Raw genomic sequence first — 10,848 nt, 5'->3', positions numbered from 1 at the left:
GCTCTTCTGTCCTTTTTTTTTTCCTGCAAGTAGAGACCACGTTTCCTGAAACTTTTGAAATCAGATTTCCTTTAATTTTTCAAATTAAGATTGTGATAGTGTCCAAGCTCAAATCCACTGATCATGCCTATTTATTTATTTTTACCTCTGTACCCAAATAGCAATGTTCTGCACAGTGAACTACAGTGACATTTGACTAAGGTGGTAGGAAGGCCCAGGTCAGGAATGGAGACTTCAGTTACAGGCTGTAGAAAAGATGGAGCGTGCACTACAACAGGAAGAGACACAGGGAATTGCAACGTCTCCCTCCAGTGATGGAGAATAGTTGCCTGTTTTCGACAATCTTGCCTTTGCTTGGAGAGGATCAGGAGTAGGGTGCCTTCTGTTCCACCCCTTTTCTCTAAACTGGTCAGCCTGGCTTAGGAAACAGACAGAGATTTTTGGCCCTGTAGTTTTAAAATACCTTTTTGTAGGCAGGTAAAAAAGGAATTATTATGTTAATGCAATTCACCTTTGTTTTCTTGGAACTTACAAGTGTTTTGGCTTTGACCTTTGGTTAAAGTAGCTTCTGTTAATAAGTGTCACATAAGAAAGCTCGTCTCCCCTCCAGTAAATGCCTGTACTTTTAAGTAGTAAATAATATTCATTGCATTCTGACAACTCACTTGAGCCACTATATTGGTTTTCCAACAGATGTCCTGACAGCTCAGAGTTCTTAGTCCCAGTGTCCTGGCAGATCAAGTGGACTATTTAAAGAAGCCCTCAAGAATAGGAGTGATACATATGCTTTCTTGCCTGGTCTTGGAAACTGAGGGAATGCAAAGTAGATTAGTGCTAATAATACTGCCTGTACCTCCAGAGCATGCCAGTGAAAGAACATTGATTAAATATTGGCCTCTTTTATCCGAGGATTGTTGGATGGAGTTTGTTATTGCTCCTTTAACTAAGCTGCATGTTATTTTGATAATCTTTTTGTTGGTCACAATCAACTTGAAAGTTGCTTTTTTATAACATTAGCTATTAACTAGAAGCTTTTACCTTCTTGTTAGCCTCGCCTTATTAATTTATTTTATTCCTTCAAAGGTGTTTATTAGTATGGTATACCACTTTCTTTCTTTTTAGTAAGGTATTACTTACAGGCAGTAAAATGTCCCTGTTTTAGCATCCAGTTCCCCGAGTCATGAATGCACACAGCAGTGACATCGCCAGGACACTCAGATGTAGAACAGGGCCATCTCCAGAAGCCCCCCCAGCCCCGCGAGGAGTCAGCCACATCCGGTCCTTAGCAATGCTGGTCTGTTTTCGGACTCGATCGTTTCTCCTTCTTCGACTGTCATGAGTGTTTTGAGTGGAACTGTGCGGTTTATGGTCTTCTTTCTGGCTTCTTTCACTCAGCCTAATGCAAGTGAGGTTCAGCCATGTTGGTGCATCAGTAGTCTCTTCTTTTTGATTGCTCAGCAGTATTCCATCACAGGAACGGGGTTTCCCGTGGCTGGGGAGTTCTGAGTGCTCAATCCTAGGGGCTCGTGAACCAAGGACCAGGATGTCACTGGACTCCAAGTAATATCATAATTTAAGAAAGGACTTGAGTAAAACTTGACTAGAATAAAACTGGCCATAATAAAACAAATGATGGTCGGGGAGGGCTGAGTGGGCTAGGTGAACACCTCATGTTAATGCTTCCTGGGGACAAGAAAGGCCAGGAGAGCACAGCATTGCCTTCCTAGGACTACTCCTCCATCCACTGGCTCACGGGTAACTGCCATTAGTGGGGAACAGCATGATAAGGGCACAGTCAGACCACCTAGGGGTTTGCTTCCAGCTCAAGCCATGCAAATTTGGGCATGCCTCTGACTACTGCCAGCCTCAGTGTCCTCTGTGAAATGAGGATAATCAAGTACATACATCAAAAAGTTTGTGAGGAGTGAGATTATATAGGAAAGCCTTTTAGAATCATGCCAGCTGCTCAGTCAGCTTGCACATTAGCCTTTAGCATTATAACACTTAATATTAAGTATAGTATTATTATATACAATAATATAATTAAGTATAATATATTATATTATTATATAACAATATAATATATATTTTATATTGTTATATAATATAATGTACTATTATACTATAATAATATAATATAACATATACTATACTATAATATAATATAGTGGTATAATATATAAAATATTATTTATATTATACTTAACATATTATAATATTAAGGATAATATTAAGTACAAATATTAAGATACTTAATATTTGACGAACCTTACACCTGTAGCGTTGTCTGGGCTTGAGGCTCTGTTAGTCTCCGCCTTCTCCCACAACGGAAATCTGCCCACACCGGCATGGCAGCTGTCTAGTCTGCCTTCTGCTGGAAACCTTCCAGGGAGGAGGAGAAGCTTCCCCCACTACATCTTCAGGCAGCTCTACCACAGACATGGCTCCTACAGTACACTGCAGCTAGGTGTGATCATCGCAGCAAAGCGATCATGATTAAATCTGTTAGAGTAACTTGAAATTCTCTTGGTTCCATCTGTGCTAGTAACTGAGGTGCTGGTAAGTAATTGTATTCCAGTAATGTGGCCACCTGTTCATAACTGAGAAATAATTCTTCTAACATCATCTATGGCCTGATCTCCTTTCCTGGCCCAGAGTGGCATTTACAGATTTTGTTAATTAGCCTAGAACCCTTGGTACTCACACACTTTGCCTGAGTTACATCAAGAGCATTTCAATGAAACATTAAAACTGATGTATTTGTCCCTTAAAACTCCAGTCTCTGAATAGTCCACTCTGCTGGAATTTGTCGGAAGGAATCCAAGTGAGAGTGGTTCCTCTGCTCCCAGAACATGAGTTTGGCTGGTTTCTTTCAAAGCCAAGCCATCTCGTGTTGACTGAAACTCGTTTTCCAGGCTGCATTGGATCGAGATGTTTGCCTGCTTTAGAGGCCAGAAAAAGCACTACCTCTTGGTGCCTACTGAAAATACAGCTTCCTCTCTCCCTGTGTACAGACAGGTGGGTAGGAATGTGCTGTCAGCAAAGATAATATCAATGCTTGCGGGTGGGTAATGTTGCAATGTTGATCTTGGGTATTTTCCACCTGGAGGAACTATAGCCTTGAAGTGTCCAGAAGTTCTATCAGTTACACTGGCCTTCAGGGTGCTTTGAAATTTACCTGCTCTGGCACACTCCACCATAAGAACAAACATCAGCGAGATATATCCTGCTCTAGTATGGGTCAGTATGAAAATGGACTTGATATTCTTGTTGTTGAATATATTTTAAATATATAAAAGCTGAGTGCACTTTGTATATGCTGACTTTTTAGGGGGTGACGGGGTGAGAGAGGACTTGGAAGAGAAATGTACCCAAAAAAGGCAATGCTGTGAAAAATGCCTTGGCTATTTAATAGATCACTGGTGTCTCTCATTTTTGATCTGTTCCTAGTATCATTAACTGATGCAAAATATGCATTTGAATTATTAACTCTTACTGGAGATGTTAAAAGTTCACATTAGGTATTCCCAATATCTTGTTAGTTTAACCCCAAATGTATCTGAAAAGGTTGATAGAATTTCACTTTAGGGAAGTTACATAAAAACTGGATTTTTCTTCCCAAATGACAGCAAGCATATGGCCACTGTCTTTACCGTGGTGTCCCAGGCCACCCTTCTTGTAGTGATTGGAACAAGCACTGCCGTGTGTGTAAAGGACCATGTGTACTGTGCATGCTCTTAGAGTTTGGGTTTTCTTCCCTCTTTCTGCTTGCGTGGTTCCATAGAGATCTGTCTGGGACCGACGTTCTTGGGGATGCCGCCCATGGGAACTCTCGTGGGAGGCCCCTTCCTGTGTGGCTCCTCCGGAACCAGCTCCCCTGCCTCTCCCTGGAGTCTCCGCAGACAGGCATCATGCGTGATAATCCTGTCGCTTCTCCTTGTCCGCCTGCTTCAATAGCATCTGTCACAGCATTAGTCCCACAAGTGATATCTGCCCTTATCAAGAAATGCTAATCAATGTTTTCTGAACAATAAGCATAAGTAGAAAATAAACCCTAGGTTCTACTTAAAGCAATTAAGTCTTTATTATCACTAATTAAGTCGGTATAATGAATTCTAAAGATTCATATTAGAATAACTTTCACAATCAAATTTTGTAATCAAACAATGAGTTAGAAAATTTAACTTAAATATTAATCAAAAAGATATAATATTTAAAATGACCTTAAATGTACTAAAAAAAAAAAGCTATGGTAAGAAAAGTACCACATTAGAGTCAATGTGAATACACAGAAAGGCCTACCCCACTCCCGGATAGGATGAAGTAAGTCCACACACACACACATACACATGCATACACATGGACACACATATATACACACACAATTAAAGAATCAAGGCAAGTGTTTGAAAAAGAAAATGCTGAAGACCATATAAAATGTAAATAGGAGGAAAAGCCAGGAAATTTTGGAAATAAAAGTGTTAAGAGGGATCTGTCATATGAGATGTGAAACCCAGCGTAGAGGCAGAGTGATGAAGGCAATCCGGGGCCGTGCAGGGGCAGGTCGCGAGGACCCCACGGAGAGTGCAGACTTTTCCATGTGCAGCCGGGCCTTCTGCTTGTCATAACACTGGCGTTGAAATGAGTGGGGAGCAGATAGTTCACATGAACGGCGACGGGCAACAGGAGGCCATTTGGGGAAAATATTATATTGAATTCATAATCCGTACTTTACTTTCTTCACCAAAATTAATTCCAAATCTATTTGAGACTTGTTAAAAAAAATAACAAATGTGAAAAGGTAATGTTTGCTCCATAAAGTCACACAGTTCTAAACTTTAAAGTCCCATCCAAAGTTAAACATAATAAAATCTCCTCCTGTCTCTCTACCTCACTGGCCCCTGCCCTTTAGAAGTGTCCCTAATATGTCCTTTCAGTGCTTGTTTATGCAGACCTGGACTCAATCACGATGGCTCATCATTGTGCCTTTGTTTTTACACAAAAAGGTTGCCTTCTACCGACCTGTTCTGCACTGCGCTTTTGTGACACGACAGTATGTCTCGGGAATCCTTCCACATCAGTATTAGAGGTCCTCCCCATTCTTTTCCAATTGCAGGGTGTTCGGTGGGTAAATAGCTTACTTAACCAGTAGTCCCCTATTGATGGACACTTGGGTTTTTTCCAACTTCAACATCTTCCTTCAACAAATTATGCTGCAGTGTTGGATAAATTCCCAGAAGTGAGACTTCCATGTCAAAGGGTAAATGCATGAATAATTTTAATAAATACAGCCATTTCCCTCCCCCCTTTTTTTCATTTCTAGGAATTCTTTATATATTAGGGAGATTAGCCCTTTGTCAGTGGCATGAATTGCAAGCATTTTATTTTTTCATTGTATCAAAAATTGGAATCATCCCACACTGTTCATGGTGGGCTGGGTTCCCTGGGAAGGAGACTCTGAGATGGAGTTTCACACGAGGAATGTTTGTTAAGGAGTGCCCTGAAGATCAGTGTCTGTCCGTGGGAGGGAAGGGAAGCATGAAGGAACAGTGGCTCTGGGCGTGGATGAAACCTTAGGTCAGACAGGTGGCCAGGGGCCAAAGCTGGATTGAGAACACAGGTTCCTGCTCTTGGAATAGCTCAGCTACTTCTTTGAAGGAGAGCATCCCTGAGGAGGCCACAGCTCAGGAGAAGTGATTCCTAAAGAAATGAGTGGGAATATGCAGAGAAAACCAAGGAAGGAAGGTTACCCTAGGAAGAGTATAGAAGTGACTCGGGAAGATTATAAGTATCTCTGGTTGAAGGCTAGGTTTGAGAGAAGCATCTGGATACACAGGGGGAGAGAACTGGGGTGACATCTGTTCGCCTTGGATATGTATGAGTCGTGGCATTTTAGGCACAGCAATGGTGATGTGATGAGACCTGCGCCCCTGAAAGATCATTCTGGTAGCTCTTTATATTAGCAGCTCGTAACAGAGCAACAGCTATAGTTTCCAAAGCTGGCTACACCAATATGTCTTTTAAGTCCCATGCTCTCCATACAAAGTGCTTCTTCTCCTGAATAATGGGCTGTGTTCTCTTGCTTTGAGTCCGGGTGGACCTTTGAAACAGCCTCAAGCAACATCCACCAGGTGACTTCCAAGAATAGGGCATAAAGGGACACACACCCTTGGAACCCAACTGTCCTGTTGTAGGAAGATCAACAGCTTCTTTTAGGTCTCAGCCGCCAGCCATGCCAGCGAGTGCACTTTAGAGAACTCCAGCACTGCCCCCCAACCCCACCCCCCCCCTTCCAGCTGAGGCCAATGGAGTGAAGGTTTGTGATCTGTGCTGAGCACTGCCCAGTTACAGATCTGTGAGCAAATTTATGTTATCCTTGTTTGGAACCACTGAGTTTTGCAGGCAACTTGTTAAGTAACCACAATCACTGGGACTGATAGCAACACTGATTCTGATTTTAAGCAATTAATTAATGTCCCATCGGGCTAACAAGTTTATCTATTGGTTCATGTTCCTTTGAGCTGGTCACTTAGGGGGATGCAGAAGGTTGTTTTGTACAAATAATAAATTCATTGAAAAGAAACCTAGTTAGAAGGACCTTGTCACCGTGAGGTTTAGTGACTGAGCACCAGGAAAACTGCCCTTCAGCACAATCTGGTCTCCCTGCCCTGGTGTCCATTTACCTGGATCTGACCATGACACTAAAACTATCAGTTTCCTGATGACAGAAAAGTACCAGATTTTCCTGTTGCTGCACAAGTGTATGCAGTTGTCAAAAATTACAGAACTGTACACTAAAAAGGGTGAACTTTATTATATGAAAAAATATATCTAAAAATAAATAAAAATAAGCAGATAGACAATCTAGTAATTGCTTCTTGATGTTTGAATCAGGCCAGGTGCCACATCTGTCAGAAAGGTCTTTCATTAATATTGAACTTCTTCCCTTCTCTTCTCCTTCTCCCCTCCCTTCCTCTTCTTTCCCTTCCTCTCCCCTCCTCTCTCTCTCTTTCTCTCTCTCTCTCTCTCTCTCTCTCTCTCTCTCTCACACACACACACACACACACAATCTTTTTTTATGGTTAGGCCTGCTAAGGGTGATTCATATATTCATGCCCACGTTTAGATTCAACAATAAGACCGTGATAAAAATATTGCTTCTATACCTAGTAAAACTGGGGAACATTTAACAAGCCTGAACTTAGTGCCCTTAAGACAACTTAAGACTGGAAAAGTCATACATGCACTGTGTATATGCACATGTGAGTGGTAGCAAGGACTTGTCTTCCATGCTATTGTCTCATTCCTGGGAGTTCAGATGGCTCAGAGGGGCCAGGGTGTGAATTTGCTTACATACCACTGGGCTTCACTTCTCATTCCTAATTATTTTTTAATTGTAAGAAAATAGTTAAAATGTTCGTGTTTCTATACATTTCTTTTTTTTTTTTATTCAGTTACAACTGTCTGCATTTTCTCCCCTTCCCTCCACCCCACCCCAGCCAGTCCCACCTCCCTCCCCCACCTCTACCCTCCCCCTGGATTTTGTCCTTGTGTCCTTTATAGTAGCTCCTATAGACCCCTCTCCCCACTATCCCCTCCCCACTCCCCTGTGGCTATTGTTACCATGTTCTTAATTTCAATGTCTCTGGTTATATTTTGTTTGCTTTTTTTCTTTTGTTGATTAGGTTCCAGTTAAAGGTGAGATCATATGGTATTTGTCCCTCGCCGCCTGGCTTATTTCACTTAGCATAATGCTCTCCAGTTCCATCCATGCCATTGCAAAGGGTATAAGCTCCTTCTTTCTCTCTGCTGTGTAGAATTCCACTGTGTAAATGTACCATATTTTTTGATCCACTCATTTGCTGGTGGGCACTTAGGTTGCTTCCAGTACTTGGCTATTGTAAATTGTGCTGCTATGAACATTGGGGTGCATAGATTCTTTTGGATGGGTGTTTCAGGGTTCTTAGGCTATAATCCCAGCAGCAGAATTGGTGGGTCAAAGGGCAGTTCCATTTTTAGTTTTCTGAGGAAATTCCATACTGTTTTCCAGAGTGGCTGCACCAGTCTGCATTCCCACCAACAGTGCACTAGGGTTCCCTTTTCTCCGCATCCTCTCCAACATTTGTTTGTTGATTTGTTTATGTTGGCCACTCTAACTGGTGTGAGATGGTATACATTTCATTAACCTTCAGGTATGAATATTAGAGTAAATCATAAACCACAATTCAAAAATGAAAACACCTTCTTTGACCATATTTAGCTTATTTAGTCAGTTTCTTTCCCATATCTTCTCAATAACAGCTGAACTTTTTTATGATGACAGATTGTCAGCACATTGACGTAGATTATTTTAGATGTATATTTTCAGTGGCAATGAATGATTTTAAGTGAACTTTTTTCAGAAATAATTATATTAGAGAGAAGAATTGTTATCCCATGTGTCAAACTTACAGAATTTTTTCCCCTTTTTTGGGTAATGGTCAACCTAATTAGTAACTTAACAACTATTTTACAAAAGAAAAAGGAAATTCAGAGTTTGATGAAAAACATTCTAACATTCAGTAGGACCGACCTGTTGATAAATAGTAAAGAAAACTATCTTCTTGGCTCAAGATAGAGAAAAAGTGATTTAAAATCCTTTATTTCTGGACTTTTACTGTATTTTATCACTGAGACTGAAATATTTGGAAAGGAGGACTGATCAAAACATGGTAGGTAGATAGGTCAATCCTTTACATTTATTTGTGAAATTGAACTCACATCTAGAGTTCTCAGGACAGTATTTACCTAACATCTATTTTCAGAACTATGACCACTTCCTGAGATCCTGGTTTCTGATGAAGGGTACTTAATTGGGATTAAAGGCTAAATGGTGTGGCTATGAGTTACTGACAACCTGGAGGTACTGGGAATCATTCCATAAGAAGGTTGTGTTTTGTTTTCTGCCTCTGAACTTGGGGACTATCTCTTTACTGTGTGTGAGTGCTGAGGACTGGAGATTGGAAAGAGAGTGGGATATACGTTAAATCTTTTTAATATAAGGAATGCTCAAGCTGGTTCCCAGAGGATAAAATCTGGCAAGGACCTCACGGGGAGGAGCTATTCCCAAACCGGAGAGAACAGGCCTGCTTCCTAAGGGACCGGCCTAAATCTTCAGCATTGGCTTGTGCTGTGTTTCTTCCCGCTCATTTGAAGTGGCTGTGTGCTGTGTAACAATTCGCCAGTCCCTACTTGATTCCCTTTAAACTGGTAAGGTTTTCAAAGAGAGATCTTTAAGGACATGAACCCAGGGAGGAGAAAACACTATGAAGTTGAAGAATGTAATTTTTATGTAGAGGAGAGAGCAGCTTTAATTTTTCTCTGGAAAATAGTTAATTGCTGCCAGGGACCATGAGGCCTTCAACCACTGCCTACGTTCCCTGAGGTGGTCATTAGTGGGCTTGTTTGGGTCAGTCCACACACGTCCTGTGGGAATGTAGCTCTAGCCCTCTAGTGCCGTGGGTGGCTGGTCTGCATGCGAGAGATTGCAGGGCTCTGTTAACCTGTCCCACATCATCCTGACCGTCACCTGGCTGTCAAAAGAGGAGGCTTTTTCCTACTCCTTAAGGAAGGGGCCCCCTGGGCATTCTTACCACACCAGTCCCAGGAACAATAGAGGCCTTGAGTGGTCATATAAAATGATGACGATAATAGTAATAACAACCCCCAAAGAATACAAAAAATGTAACCGCTAAAACATACAGGTGCAAGTGCCACTTACAGCTTCACTTCTGACCCCAAACCTCACTGCTTGGCCAAGTTGTGCTGTCAGTCTTAGTCTGTGTGAAAATCTTTTTCTTTTTCTTTTTTTTTAGGGTAAAAATAATGTGGATGGGAATCACTTTGAAACTTTATTTGCAGTTACCAGGATCACTCTAAATCTGTATTTAAAAATATTGCTGAGCATTTTTAGTGACCAAGAGAAAGCCTTGTTAAGATAAATAATGACAATTTTTATAGCATATAAACTCAGCTATGCAAATATATGTGCATATATAAAAAGACTAAAGGATAAAAACCGATATATTCACATACTTATGTTTGAGTTAGTAAATGTATGGGTGATTTTTTTCTGTGTATTTTGTAGACATTTTTAAATGTTCTAAAATGGTATGTCGATTTTATAAGCAGAAAAAGCCATTTGAATTTATACATGTTTGAATGGATGCTCTGATGAAGGGAGTTTGGAGAAAGACAACCAGAACATATAGCTGACATGCATTTTAAAAACAAAATCACCCAAAAAACTCAGAAGCAAAAGCAGGCCGTTGAAACAAATATTACGATTTTATGGGAAAAGTATCACTCAGGGAAGCTTACATCGTTACAATACCTTTTGCTGTCAGTAATACTCACACATTTATTTACAAATGGTTTCCCCTGAAAGATAAATACTATTAAGCAGTTTACTCACCTTAGCAGGGTTTCGCGAACTGTCTTTTAAAGAGTCTCTAGTGGACTTTAAGTAGTTTATACCTTTATGTGACTTGAATTCTAAACACACCTAAGTAATAATAGACTTACTATGATACAGAGTAAACAAAACGGCTCTGTTGTAAAATCTATTTCAGTCGTTAATTTTATTTCACTTTGTGGATTTCAGGTAGTGCTCACTAAATATGAACATTGTACCCAAGAACAATTTAGTCTCCACTGGAGTCAGATGGGTTGTGCTTTGTTGACTTCTTCTATATTAATCTGTTCCTTTTTGGTTTAAAAATGTGTTTGTGTATTTAAAAGTTTATACTTACATGGTAATTGGCCATAGTAATTGGTGCTTAAGAGAAGCTCTAATGCAAATAAAGCTTT

At 40.6% G+C, this 10,848-nt stretch overlaps 1 protein-coding gene across 4 annotated transcripts in view; it reads left to right on the top strand.

Annotated features, from left to right (window-relative positions):
* ATP8A2 (ATPase phospholipid transporting 8A2) overlaps positions 1-10,848 on the top strand; it is a 590,644-nt gene that overhangs the window by 382,158 nt on the left and 197,638 nt on the right. The gene's annotated exons all lie outside the window — the stretch shown is intronic.

The sequence above is a fragment of the Desmodus rotundus genome, chromosome 3, assembly GCF_022682495.2.
Source record: "Desmodus rotundus isolate HL8 chromosome 3, HLdesRot8A.1, whole genome shotgun sequence".
Classification (NCBI taxonomy): Eukaryota; Metazoa; Chordata; class Mammalia; order Chiroptera; family Phyllostomidae; genus Desmodus; species Desmodus rotundus.
The sequence above is the reverse complement of the archived record's forward strand: the minus strand, read 5'-3'. Positions and strand labels throughout refer to the sequence as shown.